The 25,284-nt window shown below is 33.1% G+C and overlaps 1 long non-coding RNA gene and 1 pseudogene across 3 annotated transcripts; one reads left to right on the forward strand and one right to left on the reverse strand.

Annotated features, from left to right (window-relative positions):
- Positions 1 to 10,123: 10,123 nt before the first annotated feature.
- LOC146917036 (uncharacterized) lies at positions 10,124 to 13,010 on the reverse strand. Of its 2 annotated transcripts, XR_015015423.1 has the most exons (4): positions 12,703 to 13,010; positions 11,991 to 12,080; positions 11,103 to 11,903; positions 10,124 to 10,532 (listed from the first exon to the last, which is right to left on the reverse strand). It is a non-coding gene; the product is annotated as an uncharacterized LOC146917036 (long non-coding RNA). The 2 variants fall into 2 exon arrangements; XR_015015422.1 differs by lacking the exon at positions 12,703 to 13,010 and having other exon boundaries at positions 11,991 to 12,178.
- A 7,822-nt stretch (positions 13,011 to 20,832) lies between these two features.
- LOC146917037 (putative carboxylesterase 18 pseudogene) lies at positions 20,833 to 22,094 on the forward strand (annotated as a pseudogene). Its single transcript, XR_015015424.1, has one exon. The product of XR_015015424.1 is annotated as a putative carboxylesterase 18 pseudogene (transcript).
- Positions 22,095 to 25,284: the final 3,190 nt, after the last annotated feature.

Genomic DNA, 25,284 nt, shown 5'->3' on the forward strand with positions numbered 1-25,284 from the left:
CTATTTTCCAAATCTTCATAAACAAAGTTCAAGAAAATTATTTATTTGAGTGATCCTTCAGAGATCCTTAAAAAACAAATTTATTCTTCGAGAACTACATTACATTTTCAACTTATAAGTCTTCAATATTTTTTTAAAAAAATAATACAAAGACAAAATAGATCTGATTTTCAACCATAAATCTATCAACACCAAGGAAGATCATAATTTTTGCTATCATTCGAGGATGCTTGATATTAAATATTTAGTTCTTCAAGAATTATATATATCGCAAACCTTCATAACCAAGGATAAAAATTTGTTTGTGTGCAATCCTTTAGGGATGCTTTGATCTTAATTTTTTTTTAGTTCTTCAGGAATTATATTACACATGATCTTCATAATGATCAAGAGCAATTCTCTTACACAATTCTTCAGAGATACTCCATATTAAATTATTAAAATTTTTATTAAGAATATTAAATATGATAATGTGTTAACTAAATTAAAATCAACAAAAAACTATATTAAAAATATAAAAGATTAGCATGACAAAAATATAAATTCAGTAGATGCTAACAAAGATCTAGTTATTGAAGAACTCATCACAAACCTCTATCGAAAATGACAAATGAAAATCACAATATTTTTATTTTGCAATCATTTACGAATGCTTGATATTAAATTATTAGTTCTTTTAGAACTATATCTCAATCTTTATAAACAATGAAAAAATATATAAAAAATATTCGTTCTTTGAGCAATCCTTCAGGGATGCTTTAATATTAAACAAAAATGTTCTTCGAGAGCTATATCATAAAATATGTTCATTGTTTGAACAATTCTTCAGGGATATTCTTCAATGTTAAATTCTTCCAAAATTTAACTAGAATAACAAATAAAAATATGATAATTATACAATTCAAAGAACTTTTCAGCAAAATTCATGTGCAAAATAAAATAAAAATTACTGACATGAAGCATGTTCAATATATATTTTTAATCTTCATGCACGGGTGCGAAGTTAAAACTATTCCTTTCCTAATTATCATAGTCTGTGCAATGAGGAATTGAAAAATTGTAGATAATTCACTCAAACAAATTCAAAACAAAAAGAGAAATTAAAAACATAAAGATGTAATGAACCATTAGCAAACCTGAATCATTGTCTAGAACCATTAAAAGTTCAAATTGCTTCTTTGGCGTCTTCAACAAATTTCATTGTAACAAAAATGAAGATTCAAAAGGCCTTAGAAAACATTGTAGAGGAAGAAATTCTGCTACCAAGTCCCAAAACATCTTGTATGGAACAAACACCCAGAAACACAAAGAAACATACATTTATTCACATGACAACACTCACATGCTCCCCGAGCAAGGTCCCATTCGCCCCGAGCATGGTAATGTGCCCCAGGCATGACCTAGGCACCCCAAGGGTGCATTTTCTACACTCTCATGCGTCCTGAGGATGTGTTGTGCACCCCAAGCATGAGTAAAAACGGGCTAGAATTAATTTTTTCTACTTTTAAGTGGAGAAAGTCTGATTTTTTAGCCCAACTTCAGGTGGAAACTTTACTTATAAATACCAAGTCTTTCATTCATAATTTCCAATTCATAACGAAGAGGTTCAAGAGGAAGGCAAACACTAGGAGCTTCAAGGGATAAGTTTCTCTCCTCACTCCAAGTCTCTAGGGTATATTTTATTTCTTTTGTAATTTGTCTTTAGCCACCACGTGTAACTAAATCTTTTTAGGCTAGGGTTCTAAGATAAACCTCTATTTTGTAATTTCATTCAAGTATTTTTTGAATCCTATTAAATTTTACTATCGTTGCCTAAGATTTGTCTCCTCTGAAGCATAACCCTGAAATAATGGTAATTAGAAAGGTGACATACCTAATATTGGTGAATACCTGCCCGAATCAGGAAGTAATTAAGATAACAAACCATGATAGTTAGGGAAACAAGTGACTTCATGAAGAAAATCAGCATAGTAACTTCATTCTTCTCTCACCTTGGTAAGGTAGACGAGATATTGCTACCCGTTTATAGAACTACCGAGAGAGGGAGAGGGAGAGGGAGAGGGAGAGGGGGGGGGGGGGGGAGAGAGAGAGAGAGAGAGAGAGAGAGAGAGAGAGAGAGAGAGTGTTGATGCCCTTTTGAGATTCAATAGGCAATGGAACTTTTAAGATACTTTGAATTTAGGAACCCCTATTATCCGTTATTGTTGCAAATACCTCTGAAGGAGTAAAAACCTACATGTAAACCTCTGAGTGTAAGTGGATCTCTCTATAGGACTGACAACCCTAAAAACTGAAACCTGTAGAACTCTGGTGTAATGGTTGTAACTGACAGCTGGAGGGCAGTGAACCCATATCTCTGAGAGAATAAGACCCTACATGTAACGTCTCGGATTTTGATCCCAGACACTACGTCTAATTCTTTCTTTTTAGAAAATCATGACTATTTTTTTTCCCTAACAAAAACTTAACAAAAATAGTTAAACTAATCTAATTACAATTTAGAAACCCAAATTTGTTTCTCCGCATCCACGCTTCAAGCAAACATCAAGCACACATGAATATCTCCTTTGGTACCTAAAATGTTGGTTGTAAGGGTTAGTCTTCAACACCCATGAATAAAATCAATAATAAATTACAACATCAAATAAGAATATACAATCATTATCAAGGAATTGTGCTAAGATATTTCTTTTTCGTTTTAAATGTTCAAAATATTCATCACTCCAAAATATACTAAAAGAAACAACCACAAGCTCAATGTTTTTTTTTCTTTTTAAAGGAGACACAAGACTTAATGTTAATGCAGATGCATGAAATGTAACTAAACCATGATCCGGATATCGCCCCAATTGGCATAACAATATTAATCGCCCCATTTGGCAAAATGATTTTAATCGCCCCATTTGGCAAAATAGTTTTAATCCCCCATTTGGCACATGCATAGCCCTAATTGGCACATGAATAAGAATCGCCCCATTACTTATGACACCATTATATGCCATGCTATGAATGCAATGTATTTTTTTTCTTCAAATCTTTATAGTTTTATATTCTCAAGCCACATAGCTTATCAATTCCACAAAATCATCACACCTTGAAATTAATAAAATTTCTCAAAACCTCTAGAGACAAATTCAATAGGGAGTCACCTTAAATCAATAAAATTCACAATTTCAAATATCAACAATCATATACATCAATCAACAAATTACCAATTTCACAACTAATCAATCATACTATAATTACCAAAATTCACATATTCTTCAAAGTCAATAACAAAAATTACTAAACAACAATTCTTATATTTATTAATAAATAATTAATCTCTTCACTCATCCATTGAATCAAGAAGCATATCAAATTTAATATCATAACCTATTATTTTCACTTAAATCATGGTCAAGACTAGAGCCCTAACGACCTTTCAAGCAAAATCTCTCAATCTATGTACGTCAATCTTGCTTCGTTTAGTTTATTCTACAAATTTGCTGCTCCAATACGTACACAATATCTCTCAGTCATTTTTATGTTTAATTCACACAACACCATATTTTGGCTTTCCCTACGGTCGTTTCTCGTGTTCCTCTTCTCTTAATGGAATGAAGACATTTTGTATAATATGAGGAAATGAAAGAGGTGTTGCTACTAAAGTTGGGTCGTTAATTGAAAATTAAAGGGATGGTCATTGTTTGGCTAAGAACGAAGTAGTGCTTTATAAAAAGCCTTGCGATAAAATAAAAGAATAAGTTAAATTATTCCACCAAATCAATTCCCTAATTTAAACGTGGATTGTGGAGAAACCAACTCCCACTAACAATTCCTAATGAGTAGTGGTTATATCCTAAGTGGTAGAAAAAGTCCAACTGAATATGATATAGCTAACAAAACAACACGTTCAACATGGGCAATTAGCCAACATAAGACTGTGTAGAATTAATTAACATGACCGTGTCAAATAGAAAATCCATATATCTTAGAATTAAAAACTTGAACTATTCTTATGAAATTTTTTGATGATGTGGCATGTCTAGATGAGTTCAATTTCTCATTCTCTATTTATTCTCCACTAAATCAATTTAATGTTGGTTCTGGTATATAAATTGGGAACTTCTACGGTACACCTCACAAATTGAGGTGTACCGGTACTCTTACTTCATAAATTTATAAATTAACGTCCATTTTATGAAATAAATAGTTATTTGTCAATATTTATATTTCAAAAAACATCAATTCATAAGAAAAAACCTCATTCCATTGTTTATAAGAATCATATTAAATTTTTAACATTTTTCATAAAAAATAATCAATATTATTTGTTTATAAGTAATAAAAATTCAAAAAAAGTAAATTATATGTCGTAGATGCTTTCGATAAATAAGATTTAATTATTATAATTGTTAATGATAGAAAATAATTATTTTTCTTCAAAAAAACACCTAATTTAGTTATTAATTTAATAATTTGGTGTACCGATACACTCAAAATCATGGGTGTACCATAGAATTTGCCATATAAATTGCTCTCTTTCTACGTGTACCCATATTCCCATGTACTTCTTTATAATTTCTAATATAAGTGTAACTCTCAATTAATTTTCTAATTAATTTTTATAACCCCTTTTCCATTCACAGTATATTTTTATCACTAATAATTCATAGCCATTCATTCTTATTTACTACTACTCACAATTTAATTATAATTATAATTATAGGATCTGAAAGAAGGAAAAATCAATATAAATAAACATAATTTAGATGGAGACAAGATAAATAGAACAAGAAAGAAATCAATATATAAAAAACTAAAAAAATAGACCTAAACATATTATGGATATCCACACCACAAAATGATTTCTGGTCCCTTCTATTTTCTATTATTATGTATGCACTTTTGATGATACTCTCATAAAAATCAATGTGTGTGTCTTATAATAATATCTCTAAACTTAGAAGCATAACCATTTAAAAAAAAAATCCATTAAAAAGTAACGTCCATATGTCTAAAAGATTATAAAATTTACACTCTCCAAATTTTTAATTACACCAACATAATTGAATGTATCCCTTAGCATTCCTCCAAATATAACCTTAAAATATAGAAAAAATTTAGTGCATGATTTTTCACTCTCACTCATACCCTTTATAACCATCACTTATCTCACATTCATTTTCTACTCATTCCTGCACATTTGATTTGACAATCACTCAATCTTTGAGATCAATTTGTTTTATTGGTACAACCATGTTCATTTGTACTAAACTTACTTTATATTCTTTTACTTTTTGCAGGTTAAAATGGAAATTTTTCACTACAAATATGATCCTACTTGATGAAAAGATATGCTTACTTACTCTTATAACACAAAGGAAAAGGTATTCTTACTTACTCTTATCACACAATTATTTATTAAAAAATACTTTTTGACAACCTCTTACTTTATGTTTTATAGAGCAATCAACATGTGCAACCTAATAAAGAAGATTGCATATATTTTCAATAAAATCTTGCCATGACAATTTCACTCAATCTTTGAGCATTTCAACCATAGTGTTATTGATAAAACTATATTCATTTCACTCAATGTTTCAATATTGAATATATTTTGACTTATTAAAAAAAAATTGGTACTACCATTTCCAAAAATTGTCCAAATTTGATAAAATCAAATAGCACCATATAAGTGCATTCTAATAAAACCCGTGCAACGCACTTTTAAACTTTACTCATTCGTTCTAATGTTAGGATTATGCCTATGTGGCACCTCTAAAAAACTTTCTTACACTATTATCAACAATTTGGCATCTTCTCTTATTCTATATTTTAAAGAATTGATTAATTTCAATTTTGTAACTTCTTTGTTCGGCCAATTGATTAGTCACGGCTTATTCAATCTCTTTTAGTTCATTATTAGTATAGTAATTCCTCCACTGAATCGTTCTAATGCAAGATTTTTTATTAGGCTGCTATGGTTGATTGAAATTCCATGGCTTACAGAATTCCAACAAACATACATTCATAATCGCATAAATAGTGGCCTACATATTTCATTATATATATATATGTATATATATATATATATATATATATATATATTGTGTATTTTGCAAGAGGAATCACACATGTTTCGTGTTCATATTCTAGGTTCGGTTTGGTGTGTTTGAGAATTAAAAATATGTTGTTTCAATTTACTTTCTCCCTCCTTGAAAGAGGGAGAAATATTTACAATTGAAAATATATTGTGTATTATGAAAGAAGAATTTCATTTGGGCCATTGTTTAGGTTTTGTTTGGTGTGTTTAGCAATTGACAATATATCGTTTAAATTTACTCTCTCCTTGCTAAAATTAAAAGAAAAAAGGTATGCAATATTGAGGATTTTACTTTTGTGTCTTCCTTTCCATTCTTAACATTAAAAGATGTTAATTTATCAACAGTTTTCATATGAAACTTCAAAAGATGTTAATTTATCAACACAATAATAGTCTTTTTAATTATATGAGAGACCTTAAATAAGCTATAGGAAAATAAAAGTAAACAGTTATGTCACATTGTGTAATTTACAAGAACATGATAAAAAGATGAAAAAACAAAAACAAGACCACCAAGGATTAATCATATGCTAACCGGAGTTTACTACAAACTTTCTTACGAGCAATATTGACAAAAGGCATGACTGCACCATTGCGATCTCAAAAAGGAAATGCTCTTATATGATTACACTAAGCTAATAAAATATGACATGTCCTTAACCTTATAAAATATTACAAGATCTACCAAAAACTATATTCATTTTCCTTCAAATATTACATAAACCTACGATATAAATTAATATAAATTCTCATATTTTTAAATAACACTCCTTGTATAAATTAATATTAAACATAATCATATCACTACATGTAAAGAAAAAATATAAATTATTTGATAAAAAAATATTAAAAATCATTGAATTGTATATGATAATACTTATCACACTTTTTATTACCACATATTTGTAATAATATTATAAGCACTATTTCAATCAAACCCGTGCAACGCACGGGTTAATACCTAGTATAATTTAAAAATGTGCTTTTTTTTAAGGAAGTTTAAAAATATAATATAAAAATGTACTTTAAAATAAATTTTAAAAAATAGGACATTAAATGGGTGGATTCTAGGGTGAGGGCTCAATTAAGTCCCTCACCGGTGTACCACTTTATTTAACCATTAGATTTAATAAGACCATAGGATCTAATTATTAGTGATCACACTGGATATAATTCCTCTTCTCCGCGACCAATTCTCTCTTGTCTAACAAATCTCCTTTCACTGAACTCCGAAGCATAACCATGCTGCCGGAGCTCTGATTGCGGACCGCTACATATAAATATTTACTCCTGAGATCACACAATAAACCCCACAAGTGCCTATCATTTTGCCTTTAGATGTAAATAATATCCTTCGATTTGTCTCAAATGAATGATTTATTCTTCTTGGCCATTGCCCATTGATAACCATGCTCTGGTAGTGTATGGGTAGAAGATATCAATTTCACGTGATAAACAACAATTCATATGGGACTAATACTCAAAAACTACAATGGAATTCTTTTCTCTAATTCCTATAAATATTCATCTGAAATTAATTTCCTAATTGAATTCCTCGACAGTTATTGTCAAAATCCCTTTTCATTCCTCAAATATTTTTTCTTAAAATTTCCCTAAACTTGTTTTAATTTTACTTTCCATTTAGTGTGCGACGGTGAAATCTGCCATGAGAGAGAGAATTGGTTGCAGAGAGGAGTTGTTAAATTTAAATCCAGTGTGGTCACGTATAATGAAGCAATATGAACTTATTAAATCCAACGGTTAAATAAAATTGTACACCGGTGAGGGACTTCATTGAACCCTCACCCTAGAATCCACCCATTAAATGATAATGCATACTACCAAAAAAAAAATGATAACTCAATAAAATTGTTCAGAAGGACAAATATAAATATTGGGGCGTTACACTACATGTACCTACCCGTGTAATCAACAGGTGCAACTCGACAACTGATAGGTAGTAAAACCCGATAAAATCATCACTTGGATAAAAAAACGCTAAAACCTGAATAAGACTTTATTGTTAAGTAATTTTAACAAATAAATAGAGGAGATTCGAAAAATCCTAGCCGCCGCTAACATTTTGCAATCAAAACAGTTAAACTTTGCTCTATTGCAAACATATTAAATTGCAAAACTTTAAACCCCTTTATTGTTATTTATTTTTATTGTTCCAAAATAAGTAACGCAAATTGTCTAGTTGCAACGACTATTCATATGGATACAATACTATTTGATAAATAATTTGATGCACTTGCCTAAATCTAAAGACCGATTTCCCTTTATCCCCTCACCTTTCCGATGAAAGTCCGGTGAGAGTTTACTTCTAGTAACCAAGCCTATTTCGCTGACTTGATTACTATAAGATGCTTATAAGGATTGAAACTACTTGTGTCTCAATAATTGCAAAGACTATTTCGCTGCCTTTGCAATTATTGTCTAGATTCACTTGTTCTAACATCAAAGCTCCGCTTTCGCATTATGAATTGATGTTTGGGATAATGGATTAACAATTATCAAACCCTCCACTTTCGCTTCTACAGTTTGATAATGGTTAATTCATGTTAAAACGGTGAATCTAAATTAGAAATTACGGTTACATAAAATTAGGGTTAAAGCTTGGTTCGTTAGGATTATGTCATTAGACTTTCCCAACAATCCCAAGACAGAGAAGTCTACTCACTCATGTTCATTGTAGACATGGGGGAAGAAGAGAGAAGAAAATAAATTGCGAGAAAGTAAAGAAAGGAAAAGAATCTTTATTAAAATAATTGTACTGAAATGTTCTAAAAAGAGGTGAATGTTTATGATGGAGAGCTACTCTATTTATAGCTTTACAATTGACTTAAAAACTAAGCAACTATAAGGGCAAATCGGTAAAGCTGCAACAGGGTAACTTGGGCTTGAAGAAAAGCAGCAAAAGAGCATCCTGGAGGGTGGCACGGCCGTGCCACATGTTGGCATGGGCCGTGCCAAGCTTCTGACTTGGTAGAGGCATATTTTTTTCTCGTATCTTCGTATTTTTGCACTGTATTTGCTCCAATCCTCTTTCATTTGCTCCAAGACACCTTCCACCATATATTCGTTCCTAAAATAAAATAAAAAGCAATTTGAAGTAAAATATTCAAAAAGGAAATAAAACTAAAATAAAATAAAACTAAATCTAAATAAAACGGTACTAAATAAAGCATTGAAATAGACTAATCTATGACTCATCAATCAACAGGTGCAACTCGACAGCTGATAGGTAGTAAAACCCGATAAAATCATCACTTGGATAAAAAACGCTAAAACATGAATAAGACTTGACTGTTAAGTAATTTCAACAAATAAATAGTGGAGATTCGTAAAATCCTAGCCGCCGCTAACATTTTGCAATCAAAACAGTTAAACTTTGCTCTATTGCAAACATATTAAATTGCAAAACTTTAAACCCCTTTATTGTTACTAGCGGAAAGACGGGCACTATCGTGCCCGTCTGTCCGCTCTTTCTACTGCGCTAACGCATATTGTAATATCCCGCCTGTCAGTATCGGTATATTACCCGTTAATCGTGTCAGAGGAATTAAATTCATGGAAGATACACTACAAGAAAAACTGCATTTTGCGACTTTTAAAAACGCTGATTGCGACTGTTAGAAGGGTCGCAAATGTACATTTGCGACTGTTCCCCAACAGTCACATTTGTTGGGGTCGCAACTGTCATTTGCGACCCTTCGTGGAACAGCCGCTCCAACAGCCGCAAAGGTGCTGCGACAGTTGCTAACAGTCGCAAATGAGGAGATTTATATGGAATTTAAGGGACTTGCGACATTTGCTAACAGTCGCAAATGTCTAATTAAAAATTTATTTTATTATGGCTGCGACTGTTTGAACAGCCGCAAATGTATATATATATTTTTTTTAAAATCACAAATGCGACTGTTTGAACAGCCGCAAATGTTTTTTTTTTTTAAATCACAAATTTATTTTTGAACAGCCCTGATTTAGAATTTTTTTTCTCTACAATTTGAAGACAATCTCAAAATATATTACTAAAGACTTAAAATGCAAAATATACATAATTCAAGAGTAAGAAGTTTGATCCATACATCAACTTAACTAAAACAAAAAATATATAGTACCAAGTTTAAACATTCAAAAAACCGAAACACTAGTGACTGGACAAGTTGACTATTCTCGGTGAGCTCTTTCTTAATATGATTCTCCAAAAGTTGAGGAAACACATAAGAGAAAAAAGTACTCAGTAAAAAGTTAAGAGAGCAATCATGTGAAAAGTCGAACATTGACAATTCAATTCGCCCATGCCTGATCATTGAAACAAGCGTCTGCACTACCGGACACCAAAAGTGATATATGAGCAGAACTAGACGTGGATATATCACAGCGCATGGTCACCACGCCGCGTGAGAATGTTGCTTCTTGGAGAGGAGGTGGTGGAGCACTACAAAATTTACGACATTTACAGAAATTAACAAACAGAATAACATTGTAGGTAAAAGACGGAAAGAATATGTAAGTCTTGCACTGAATAAAACATTGGAAAACACAAGTATGAATTCTCAAAACCACCAACACTCCGTTCAATGATTTAAGGAAATACCATTTTGCACTTTTCAGCACATACACATCTTGATTTTGTATCATAGCTTCTTTAGGTTTGTTAATAGTGAAACCTGATCCCAATTAGGAACAAACATAATGGTGAAACTAGTTTTGAACTAATCCATGCATATGCCTTAAGTAATACATTGATAATTACATTGTCTCCAAATGGTGAAAAATGCGATAATACTAAACTATTTTCTGATAAAACTATCTTCAAAGTTGAATTTAATTTGACACTTCTAATAAGCATGTAGAGTTTCACCACAAACTAACCTATAACAATTACTACAATTGTGTAACGCCATGCATATGAAGTTATCTGAAAAGTTGCAATTTTATACAGAGCATCCAAAAAGCAGTAACGGATAAACCAAGAAAAGCAAGCAACCGTGTGAAACAAACTTACTTCTGTACATAGGAGAGCATTGAGTTCATCCTCTAATGACTCCAATAAGCACGCATCCTTTTAAGAGAAAAGAGAGATGAAATAAATCAGTTTATAACAGGTAGGCCACATTGTAAGAACAACTATTACAAATAACAAACTGCTTGAAAACTAATTAACCAAAGTATCCAAGCCTACCACTGTGTAAAGTCCTAATGAGGCATTGGAATTGTCGTAGTTTGCAGAAAAAGAATACATCATGATTAGAAGTAACATCCACATGAGATAATCCCTATTTGTCTTGGCATGAAGAATTAACATTAACATATTCATGAAGTAATGAAAAGCGAAGAGAAGTTGATGAGTACAAATAACTTGAATTTATAGATTCTTAAGACAAATAGAGAGGGAGAGGGTTCCAAAAACTATACAAGTCAAAGTGAACAATATACTATGTTCAACTTGCTGGATTCATAAATTAACAATATTTTACCCTAAACTCAAAGGTCTTGGAATCTTAGCGGTGGTCCTTCATTAGTATGGTTTGAATTAGAACAACCGTAAACCTTCACAAAGGCTTCTGCATGACCTAACCTCCCCTCAACATTTTTTATCCTAAATGACATGTGCGTACTGAAAGAAATTATCTACAATATACAAACCAACGAGTAGGTAAATTCTTTATTTATATAACATAACAAAAAAAAGTCCATACCTCTCGGTAAAATCATCATATTTCTTTGATAAGTCTTCTCCAAGCCTATCAGATGGCTGGCCAGTAACAATTTTGTAACCACATAAACTATTGGTGGCATTAGGAACCTACAAAAGAACCAAGTTCGATTATGTGCTGCATATAAGTGGCTCGCAACAGCTTGATATTTTTTTACAGATCTAAAAAAGGTTTACTTTGTGAGCTAGGTGATGAAATGTGTACAACAAGCACTCAACATATGTAAAATTCATCTCTTCTCCGGTTTTCTTCCAAGTCATGTATTTCTGAAAAGAGCAAAGCACACAGCTTATAGCAAGTAAAAACAAAATTCATATATTTTGGTGATCAATCGATTCAAATGAATTTGTAGGATTATATCAATGCAAATATAACGCTGCAATGATGAGCAGGAATGGAGCCAAAATTTGATGAATAAATTATAGCTCAATATACAAGATAGACTCTCGCGCCTTAATAGCATTCACTCCATAAAAAGAATGAAGGTAAGACTAAACCAAGCTATCCACAACAAAGTAAACAATAAATTGATCTTGATATACTTGAGGAAACTGGCTTGCTTGATTGTTGACCTAGTGACACTCCTATGGATCCCAACGTCAAGCTACTACTAGGTCAAGGGGAGCCATTGAACGACCCTGGTCAATATCGACGTCTAGTTGGAAAACTTAATTACCTCACAGTGACTAGGCCGGACATTACTTTTGCTGTCAGTGTGGTTAGTCAATTTCTAAATGCTCCATGTGATGACCATTGGAACACTGATTCACATTCTTAACTATATAAAGGTAGAGAATGCCATTTGTCTCTAAATGCTATGAAAGGAGTAAACAATGTTGACACACCAAAATTAAGGTCAGATTGGCAAAATAAGTGTTGAAATAATACCTTGTTTTAAAGTGCTAGCAGGAAATGGCCAAACAATGATAGCAGAAGAGGTTATGCAACAGCTTCATGTCATAGTTCAATGGGCATGAATTGTGAATACTGGTGTAATTGGTACCTGTAGAAGGGGCATATATGATCTTAGGCACTTCATGGCTAGCCACACGGATTTAGGGAGAATCATGAGATTATGTGCTACAATAACTCCATAAAGAAACTGCACCAGAAATATGGTACTTGGAGATTTTGTATGAAGTATATATAGGACTTTAAATGATAAACTCGTTAAAGATAGTTTTTCTATGCACACAGTTGATTTTATATGGTACTTCCATTAATAATGGCCCTACTTCTTGTCCACTAAAAATAATAATGATAGTAATAAGTTAACTTTAGAACAAGTGTTCTCCAAATTTTATTAGCCGGCAGGGCAGATTATAACAAAGGGACGCATCAGTAACATGAACTCCAAACAAAATAACCGTCTTATTTGTTAATAAGATCAATGATGCCAAACTTCAAACTACAAAACAACCTTCAACAAACTCAGACTCCACACAGAGAAGCACATCACATAACATAATAACATATACAGAACACATGACAACGAAAAACCAATGAGGTTTAACTTGTCGGCTTTTAGCACTAACAACACTCAAAAACAAATTATTCTTAAAATTTAAGCTACTAGATTCGGGTCTATGATTGGTTCTATACCTGTAAAATTAAATTACAGTTTAAACCAGACACGACTCAAAGCGAAACTTGTCACAGCAAATTGAGCAGTTTATGCATCTCCAACAGTCATTTAAATTCACACACACACAAACATACACACACACAATCCCATGGTGCTGTCTTTTTTCTATCAAAAGGCCCTGATAATTTTATAAAATCCAATACATTTTGGTATAATTCTACAATAATTGGGCAGAAAAAAAGAAAAGAAAAGAAAAGGAAAGAGAAAACAAAATCACCTTTGTCATACTTCTTTCCTTCAAACTTCTAACACACCTGAACATTCAAACACAAAATATTCGATTATAAACAGAACAAGAACACAGAATGCAATTAAACAAATGTCATCAAACCTATATCTATGAAAATCTGTAATTAGTTAAATACATAATGCCAGTTGAAATAAAAAATCCATTTTTTTACCTTTGTGTGGAAGTGTAACTAAGAGAATCTAATAAGTATCTAAACATTTGAGAACCCTTTCTTAAAAGCTAGCTATAAAGGAGAAAAAATTAAGCCACTTAAATAGTCCACTGAGCATCTAGTAGACGCATTCTACTCAATGTCGAACATCGGCCTCACATAATAGTGTTGTTAAATAGCTGCTATAGCGGAGCTATATCTCTACTGCATAGCGGAATTGGAACAAATCGTAACTATTCATTGATACCCTATTAGTGTAAATTATTTCCTAAAATTACACTAAAATTACACAAATCGTAATTATTCAACACTAAACAAGACAGTAGGATTCGAAAATCAAAGTGAAAATATGAAATCAGTAGGATTTTCACTTACAGTTGTCAATTAGGGTTTGTGCTTTGTGGAGAGATGGAGTCAGAGAAGGACGAAATTGATACTGAGATGGATTTGAGTGGCTGGTGGAGAACGGAGTGTGTAGAACCCTTCTTTATTAGACTTGCCGGTACCACGAACACCACGGAGGTTACAGACGAGTTTGAGGGCGGTGAGTGGGTTTTGGGACCAAGCTAGTTTGAGTCTCTCAACTAGGGTCTCCGAGGGAGTATCAGGGACAACATGGAAGAAGAAATTGAGACAAGGGTTACCGGTGGAGAGAAATGTTGGTGACATGTTTCAGTCAACCCCATCGGTGGGTTTCGGTTCCTTGCAAGAGAATTGAAGTTGGCAACCATTTGATCGACGAAGGCATCGTTAGTGATTGTGGTGAGAGGAAATGAAAGAGATTTAGGGTGAGATGAAGATTTTGAGATTGAGAGAAATTGAAATTGGAGGTTTTAGGGTTTGAAATTGGGAACCGGGAGAGTGAAATTGGGAAGCGGGAGAGTGAAATTGACAAAGGGGGGGTGAGTAAATTGGGCAAAAATTGTGATATAACACAAAAAGCTGCGGCGGTTTATTTAAGGGTCGCAATTTTTCTTAAAAAACCTGCGGCAGTTGGCCTCAAATGTTGCAGAAACCGTCGCAAGTGTACATTCAGAGGCAGTTTGAAGGTAAAGGTCGCAATTGAAGTGTCGCAAAATGCAGATTTTCTTGTAGTGATAAGTATGAAGAATATTTATTATGTAATATCAGCTTATTACAAATTAAGTATCAGTGTCAGATTAAACACGCTTAAGACAAGGGCAAAGAGGTAATTGCATGCCAAAGGATATTTATTTGGATTTGGTCTCAAAATCATTCATTTTCCATTTGCTTTCTCTCTCTAGGGTTGAGAGAAAGAGTTTTTCTCTCTCTTCTCTCTAACCATCGGCCCCTCCTTCTTCTCCTCGCCTCATCAATTCATCAAACCTTCTTCCTCAAAGATTCTTAGGTTGGAGACGGATCTTGCATCATGGTTTTCTCCTTCTTCTTCCTCAAGAACAACTAGAAGTTTTGGAAGCAAGTTGGAGAAAGAAAGGAACTAGAGTATTGAGAGATGGAAAGAGGAAGTGATGTTTGGAAGCTTGGGGATCAAGTTCACTTCATGATTAGGTGAGTTCCATAGATAGTTTACCTTTCTTGGGTTGTGTAAATTTCATGTTTTAAGTATAGATTTATGTTTATCTGAGGTTTAGAACCCTAATGTTCTCTTGATCAATTCATGTGGTTTATATGTTAAAATTGCCATGAGATATGTTTAAATGAGGCTATACATGTTGTTGGATGTATGGTGCATTACAGGGTCTAATTGGACGAGTTTTGGGTCGAAAATGGCAAAAACCCGCGGCCGGAACACGCGAAAATGCACGTTACGGAGCGCTGCGCCTGAACAAGGGCGCTAGGCGCCCAATGTCAGGGAGCTAGTGCTAGGCGCTCCACTCCTGGCGCCAGGCGCCCCAGACAGGGCAACGTCCGCGTTGTCTTGCGTTCGGGTGCTTGGGGGCAGTCGTGTGGGGGTCCGTAGCAATCGTTTCGAAGTATTCTTTGACTGTTTTCACTTATATTTCTACTGGAACAAACTTGGTTTTATCAAATCATAAAGTTTATAAACGGCTTGGAACTTGGGTTTATGGCATTTTCGGTCCTTAGAAATTATTGAATATTTGCACACATCATCAATCGATCCTTGAATCAAAAGTCATGGCAATCTTAGCATGTAACACAAGGATGGCTCAAGAGAGTTTAAGCATGATGGGGTAGTAAAGAACTAAGAAAGGGAAAGAATGTAGAGCCTCGGCTTAGCTAGTCGAGATCTAGAAAGATAGCAAGAATCCCTAGAATGATAAGACTCAAAGGATAATCCCTTCGCACATGAGCTAGAAAGACTTAGCTAGTATGTAAGTTGTGGTTGATAAGTTATTTCTCTCCACCATGAATAAATTTGTACAAGTATGATTAAGTATAAGTTACCGTTAATCGGATCGATCAAGGTTCCGAGGTAAACATGTATGTATGTAAAGGTTTAATCTTTCACGATGACAAGACTAAGATTATAACCGCATAGCGGTGCTCGTGTCTCTTGTTATCCATGTCAGGGGGATACGGGAGGTTCTCGACCTAAGGGGAGTGGTTCAAGCCGCAAGGGACCCGCACGACACCGAGGGAGTCCGATGTACGTACATCGGTCATGTATGGGATTGTTCTCGGGGTTACTTCACCCGGGGCTCTCCGTAAAATGAACCGAGATAATAACTGTTTGTACAACGCTAACCTAATGAATGAACTTATGCACGACTATGTATGTTATGTTTATGATTATGTACACGATTATGCAAGAATGAATCCATGCACGTTTATGATTAAGAACAAGAGCACTAGGTGCTATAAGATAAGTACAAGGCATGGAATAGAGCAAGTAATGAACATGATACCGAAGACGATCTTAGGTTTCCCCTAATCGTCCGATTTAGAATCGTGCCATGATTATGATATGTTTAGGCCTCGATACGTAGAGCGTATTCTTGGCAATGCGGTTCTAGATTCCCCCTCGACCACCATGACACGTATAGTAAGTGAAGCCTATAACAAGTGAGATAAGCCTATGACAGGTCTAGCATGCACTACCGTCTAGGAAAGCATGACCACACACGTATAATCAACCGCCAGGTTGTATTGTAGACACGAGGTGACCGTAGGTTTCCCCTTGAGGTTGCCTATAGCCTAGGATTTGGGGGAACTCATTGAGACATTATGTCTCATCCCAATCCTTATTTGTTTCAGATAAGCAGGATGATTATGCATGTTCGGAGCCGGATGGATATTACTTCAAGGGTTCGTTCGTATCACTGCAGGACGTTATGGACATCAAGGATGTATTTTTATGTATGGATGAGATGAATTGTATTATTATTTATACGAACGTGACTTGATGTAATTGTTATATGTTGCAAGAAATTTTATGTTGTATATTTTAATGTATCCAGTACCAAGAATAACGTTCATGCTAAACTTTCTAGATACGTTTATTATGGGTGTTACACATGTGATTATTTTATTATGTTTGTTTGTATAATTTGATTAAATTTTTAAATATTAATATAAATTATTGATATATTGATTTATAAACAAAATATTGTCAAGTTATATGACAATTATTTATGAACTCAACATATTTTAGTTTGTCTGCATATAAAATAAAGAAAAAATAATGATCTTTTATTGTTTATTCTAATAGTAATTAGTAACTTCATAACATAAATGTATAAATGACATTTTATGTAAAAGAAACATTGTTGTGATTGCGATAAAAGAATATCTTTAAAAACTACATTTTTCGTAAAGTCTCCATCTTCTCCTTCTATTTTCCCTTCATTAGTGAGAACTTTTGTTGAATTTTGAGAAACTCCTCTCGATAAAGCTACATATAATTGACTATGACTGAAAAAATGTCGTGGAAGGTAGATTCCGACATTGGGAATGCTCTGCCCTTTAACATTAATTTTTGCTCACATTTGTTACTAATATTTTTTTAGAGGATTTAAAATCCAATCTTTAACATAATATTTTGCTCACGTTTGTTACTAATATTTTTTTTTCCAGAGGATTTAAAGTTCAATCTTTAACATTATTTTTTGCTCACGTTTGTTACTAATATTTTTTTTAGAGTATTTAAAGTTCAATCTTTAACATTATTTTTTTTCTCACGTTTGTTACTAATCTTTTTTTAGAGGATTTAAAGTCCAATCTTTAACATTATTTTTTGCTCACGTTTGTTACTAATCTTCTTTTAGAGAATTTATAGTCCAATCTTCAACAATATTTTTTGTTCACGTCTATTACTAATCTTTTTTTTAGAGGATTTAAAGTCCAATCGCTCACGTTTGTTACTAATTTTTTTTAGAGGATTTAAATTCCAATATTTAACATTACTTTAACTCACGTTTGTTACTAATCTTTTTTTTAGAGGATTTAAAGTCCAATCTTTTCCATTATTTTTTACTCACGTTTGTTACAATTGATCAAAGACTAAGGATGAGTAATTTATATCAATAAATTAATATGGAATACTGTTTTTTTGGAAGGGATATGAAAATATTTGACAATCTTTGTCGGCTGTATTGAGGGGAACAACACAGATGTACACCATAAAAGTGGCTGATAAAAAAGTAACATGAGTTGTTGTTTTGTGTTAGTTTTTTTCTGAGTTTGATCTTTGGTTAACAGAGGTAAAAAAGGGTTAACGATGACGATTAGTGACATGGATTACTAATCCACGTATTATTTTATAATTGGCTATTTGTATTTAAAATTAAGGGTATTTTTGGAAAGAAAAGTTCAACCCAATGGTGTGCTTATAGATAAAAAAGCACACTATCATAGTTTGTATAAGCAATTATAAACCAGCAAAGTCAAATAATTCTTAAAATTAATCATAAATAATTTGAATCATAATCACTTATAAACCAGCAAAGTCAAATAATCCATAAAATTAATCAACTTTGATTAGTTGTAACATGAAAGAAAAAAGAAAAAAACTTACAGGTTAATTCTGAATTCTGATGCAGAGGGCGGAGAGATGTTGAGAAAAACTAAACAATGCGGGAACGAACTATGAACTGTGAGAACCCTACTTATTAATATTTTTAATATAGTGCTAACAAATCTTTTTCTAAAAGATTTTGAATCATAATATTTTGCTCACGTTTATTACTAATATTTTTATCAGAGGATTTAAAGTCCAATTTTGAACATTACTTTTTTCTCATGTTTATTACTAATCTTTTTTTTTTCTCATGTTTGTTACTAATCTTTTATTAGAGGATTTAAAGTCTAATATTTAACATTATTTTTTGCTCATATTTGTTACTAATATTTTTTAGAGGATTTAAAATCCAATCTTTAAAAATATTTTTTGCTCACGTTTGTTACTAATCTTTTTTTAGAGGATTTATAGTCCATTTAATATAGTGCTAACAAATCTTTTTCTAAAAGATTTTGAATCATAATATTTTGATCACGTTTGTTACTAATATTTTTATCACAGGATTTAAAATCCAATTTTTAACATTATTTTTTGCTTAGTTTGTTACTAATCTTTTTTTTTTGCTCACGTTTGTTACTAATATTTTATTAGAGGATTTAAAGTCTAATCTTTAACATTATTTTTTGCTCATGTTTGTTACTAATCTTTTTTTTAGAGGATTTAAAGCACAATCTTTAACAATATTTTTTGCTCACGTTTGTTACTAATTTTTTTTAGAGGATTTATAATCGAATCCTCATCGGCTATTATTTTTGTTTAAAAAAAAATTAAAAAAACTCATAGACTCGTGAGAAATAAAGCAGGAAAAAACATAAACTTTGGATTTTTTTTCATAAGTGATTATTGTTCAACTTTGATTTTCTCAAATTCTGATTCATTCATTCTTCTAACAAAAAAAAAGTAAAAACAAAGCTTGAATTGTAATGTTGGTGGAAAGTAAATTGCTCGAAGGATAAAACAGAAAGATATTCAATTCATGAAGTGAACATTACAGATATTCCATTCAATGGTGCTTCAGAAGTATTAATCAAGTTCGTGAGCCTTGGAACTTTCTAATTTTTTAGAAGTGATGAGATGTGATCAGAGGGTACTATGATGAATTCTGGATCGATTTGAATTCATGAGAAGAGACATAAAGAATGCAAATATAATTTTTAAACTTTTTGTGAGTTTGATCTGTTGTTAACGGTGGTAAAAGAAAGTTAACGGTGACGATTAGTGACATTGATTATTAATCCACGTGTTATTTTATAATTGGCTATTTGTATTTAAAATTAAGGGTATTTTTGGAAAGAAAATTCCAACCCAAAAGTGTGCTGAAAGGGATAGTTTTCTTTATATATAATATAGATTTATTTTTATTGTTTCCAAATAAGTAACGCTTATATAGATTTATTTTTATTGTTTCCAAATAAGTAACGCAAATTGTCTAGTTGAAACGACTATTCATATGGATACAATACTCTACTTACACTTTATTATTTGATAAATAATTTGATGCACTTGCCTAAATCTAACCAAGTAAACCGTCTCTCACGTAGAAGAAAATCAACTAATATTTGATAAATGATTAAAGTCATCCTGTCACTAGGCAAATGGACTTGGATCCTCTCCAATGAAAATTTTCTCAAGTTTTCTCCATTTTCAATCCTCACAATTAAAATACAACAACCACTTTTCATTAAAATTTAATTCTCACTTTCTGTCTCATATTTGATGGTTGAGATTTCATTTGAGAAAACTTGAGAGAATTTTCAATGGAGAAAATCCTAATCCGGTTGTCCCCTCCATTTTCTTTCCTCCTCTAAGTGAATAACATCAAAATAACCACATAAACACCAATTACCTATAATCTTCATTTCTTTTTCATTTTTTGCAGGCAAATAAACAGTCTAATGTTTGACGATTAACACGCACTTAGTCAAACCCACAACGTCTACCTACCCCAATAGCATCCATCATCTTATCTTCTATGGTATATTTATTATTTTTGAAAGGATGGTTTATTTATCATGTATCTTCTAATTTAAGCTAAATCAAGAAACCGAAAACTTCAATGTCTACAAACAAACCCAAACCCCTTCTTCCTTGGAAGGTCCGCGCTACCATTTCACTTCTTACAGTTTTAACAGATGCTTCATGTCGAGCTAACGGCACCGTCAACCGCCGTCTCTTTAACTTCTTCGATCTCAAATCCTCACCTAACGCCACTCCCGTTAACGGCGTTTCCACCAAAGACGTTACCGTTAACGCTGAAAATAACGTTTGGTTCCGTCTCTTTACTCCCATTGTTGCCGAAGAAGTCACCGGAGATGGTGGTTCCACCAAAACAACCTCCCTTCCTGTCATCATTTTCTTCCACGGCGGTGGCTTCACTTTTCTTTCTTCTTCCTCAAACCTCTACGATGCTGTTTGCCGTAGACTCTGCCGCAAAATCTCCGCTGTCGTCGTCTCAGTCAACTACCGACTTGCACCAGAGCATCGCTATCCGTCGCAATATGAAGACGGAGAAGAAGTTCTGAGATTTCTTGACGAGAACGTAACAGTTTTACCGGGAAATGCTGACTTGTCAAAATGTTTCCTAACCGGAGATAGCGCCGGTGGAAATTTGGCACACCATGTTGCGGTTAGGGCTTGCAACGCGGGGCTCCAGAATATCCGGGTTATCGGGTCAATATTGATCCAACCGTTCTTCGGAGGAGAAGAACGGACGGAGGCGGAGATTCATCTAGTTGGGATGCCGTTTGTGTCAGTGGCAAGGACTGATTGGATGTGGAAAGTGTTTTTACCGGAGGGATCGGACCGGGATCATGGCGCGGTTAATGTATGTGGGTCGAACGCGGAGGATTTGTCGGGTTTGGATTATCCGGATACGCTTGTTTTTGTTGGTGGGTTTGATCCTTTGATTGATTGGCAAAAGAGGTATTATGATTGGTTGAAAAAATGTGGGAAAAAAGCTGAGTTGATTGAATATCCAAACATGGTTCATGCTTTTCATGTTTTTCCTGATTTTCCTGAATCTACTCAGTTGATTATGCAAGTCAAGGATTTTATCAACAAAGTTTCCAGTTCTAAATGATTGATTATTGATTATTGATTATTGTTGTAATGATATTGTTATGATAATAAAAAATTCATAGTTGTGATAAGTTATTTGTAGCTAGAACGTACATGTTGGAAGTCCTTGCGTCAGAATTGATCACAACATATGGGAATATGGTATCTTTATGATTTATTTTAGTTTAATAAAATATAATATGAGTGATCTTCTTCATACCTATGAGTATGTTTTTAGTGTAAACTTTGGAAGTATACATGTCTTGAATCTTGGTATGCATAAATATTGGTTTGCATAATTTGATATGCCAGATGATGAGCTTATGGTTTGGAATTGATATACATGTCAGAAATTTATAATAGGCGTTGCTACTAATCCACTCCACTTGTGCACAAATAGTCAATTACTCGGTTGTGTGGTACAGGTAGATGATGCCCATTTTGTCTAGAAGATTTTTGGAGTGAGGTTGGTTGAGAAGATGAAACCTAACTTTCAAATCAAGAAAAATTTGATTACAAAGACAACAGTTAGGATCATGATAGTATAACTTAGTTTATTTATGAAGCACGGATACGGACACGGACAACGGACACTGACACGCCGACACAACTAATAATTGGAAAAAGTCACATAATTCAGTGTAATTACAAGTGTCGGTGTCGTGTCGGTGTCGGACACGTCCGAGGAGTGTCCGTGCTTCATAAATATCTTCTCTCTTGTAGTAACCACCAATCTGATTTTGAAATTTTTTTATAACTAACCTACTTTTGAAAAGAAAAAAAAATCCAATCTACTTCACATTGAAAATAAATATCCAAAATACCCTACTTTGTTTTTCACCCTCACATGGCACTTTCTGAAATGATACCATCATCCATCAGGATGGCTCCAAAAAAAAAAAATGAAATCTAAAAAGAAAAAAAAAATAGTAGGATGGGGTCATCCGAGAGGGAACCATACAGAAGGATGATGGGGCCATCTCAGATGGCGTCGTGTAAGGATGAAAAGCAAAGCATACATTTTTTATATTTATTTTCAATATAGGGTAGATTGGATATTTTTTTCTTCAAAAGTATGTTAGTTAAAAAAAAAATATTCTTGTTTTTGACCTTTCATTACTATGTTGAAACATTTTGGAAGTGATCCAAAGTCGACTTACCTCAACTATCGAAGTTGAAGTTAAGTGGTGGAAGATGACAATGCCTCTTGGGGGGGGGGGGGGGGGGGGGGGGGGGGGGGGGTTACTTACAAACACTGTGATGATAAAGTTGGTTTATTATGATTAAGGGTTAGAGGTTTTGTGATTAGAAATGTGTTGATTTTTCTCATGTGCATTGTATCTGATCACACTCCAATAATCATAAATAGTTATGAAAACATCGTATGGGATGCTATAGAACCTCAAAGAGGTAAGAAAACTAGAATTGCTAAAGAGTATGAACCTGGTTATATGGTTTATACATCGAAAGAAGATCCATTAGTTTTTTTTAAAAGAACCAATAAACGATGAAATGGATTCTCTAGAGTCTAACGAAACACGATACTTAGTTGAATTACCTCATAATTGCAAACCAGACAGTCGTATTTAGATTTTGGAAAAGGAACTAAAACCTGATGGTTCAGTTGATGAATACAAGGCTCGCCTTGTAGTCAAAGGTTACTTACAAACACTGTGATGATAAAGTTGGTTTATTATGATTAAGGGTTAGAGGTTTTGTGATTAGAAATGTGTTGATTTTTCTCATGTGCATTGTATCTAATCACACTCCAATAATCATAAATAGTTATGAAAACATCGTATGGGATGCTATAGAACCTCAAAGAGGTAAGAAAACTAGAATTGCTAAAGAGTATGAACCTGGTTATATGGTTTATACATCGGAAGAAGATCCATTAGTTTTTTTTAAAAGAACCAATAAACGATGAAATGGATTCTCTAGAGTCTAACGAAACACGATACTTAGTTGAATTGCCTCATAATTGCAAACCAGACAGTCGTATTTAGATTTTGGAAAAGGAACTAAAACCTGATGGTTCAGTTGATGAATACAAGGCTCGCCTTGTAGTCAAAGGTTTTAAATATAAATTTCTTCGACACTCATTCACCAGTCACTAGAATCATATCCATAAGGGTACTAGTCCCTTTAGTTGTTGTTCATAACTTGACGGATGTGAAAGTTGCCTCTTTAAATGGTGAACTAGAAGAATAAATCTATATGGAACAACCTAAAAGTTTGGTGATTCATGGACAAGAAAACAAGGTCTGGAAGTTAGATAAATCTTTATATGGTCTAAATTAAACTCCTTAAACTCCTAAGGAATGACATAAAAACCTGGAAATATCGAATGAGTATAAAGTGAATGAAAGTGACAAATGCATTTACTACAAATATATGGAAATAACATTTGCATGATCATATGTCTCTATGTAGACGACTTGCTCATATTTGGTTCAAAGATTTATGTTATAAATTATGTGAAATCCTTGTTTATCAACAATATTGATAAGAAATACCTATGTGAAGTTGAAGTAATTCTTGGTTTCAAGATTACTAGATCAAAAAAGAGAATTTTCAATCAAATCTCACAATGTTGAGAAGATCATAAGGAAATGTAATTATTTGACTGTAAACTTGCAAGCATACCTTATGATCCAAGTGTAAAACTCTTCAAGAACACCTGTGATGGAGTTAGACAAATAGAATATGTGAGCATCTTTGGATGTCTTTAGGTATGCCACTGAATGTATTAGACCCGACATTGCTTATGTCATAGAACTCTTGTGTAAGTTTACTAGTAGATCAAGTTAGAAGCATTGACATGCAATTGAAAGAGTTGTAAGGAGCCTTAAAAATACAATGACTCTAGGATTACATTATGAGAAGTATCATATTATACTTGAATGGTACAATGATACAAAATAGAACATCCTTCAGCTGAGTCTTAAGCGTCCAGTGGCTACACACTGATCATCATTGGAAGAGTTTTTTTTTGTTGAAACAGATAATATTGACTCAGTCCATTACATAATGAATCTGATATGAGAACACTAGAGAAAACTAGTGAAGAAGCAAGTTGAGAAAATGCTTGCTAGTTGAGAACCCTAGTGTTAAAACCGTTGCCAGTAGTGTTAATACATTGTGATAGTATCACGGCTATTATAAAATTGAGATTCAGACTAGGAAATGTAACGATCTTGGTCAAATAGTTAATATTAACACCAAAAGACAATAACCAGTTCCCTAAAATATAATCCATGCACAAAACCTACTTTTCTCAGACCCACTAACCGCCTTCTAGAACTAGATAAGCATCGACAGTACTTACATACATGTCACATACATGGCGAAAATAAATAAGTGATGGCCCGAAATGGACCGAAATGGCTCTGATGCCAATTGGTAAC

Source organism: Medicago sativa, chromosome 6 (genome assembly GCF_051527215.1).
Source record: "Medicago sativa cultivar Bolivia chromosome 6, Bolivia_mono, whole genome shotgun sequence".
NCBI lineage: Eukaryota > Viridiplantae > Streptophyta > Magnoliopsida > Fabales > Fabaceae > Medicago > Medicago sativa.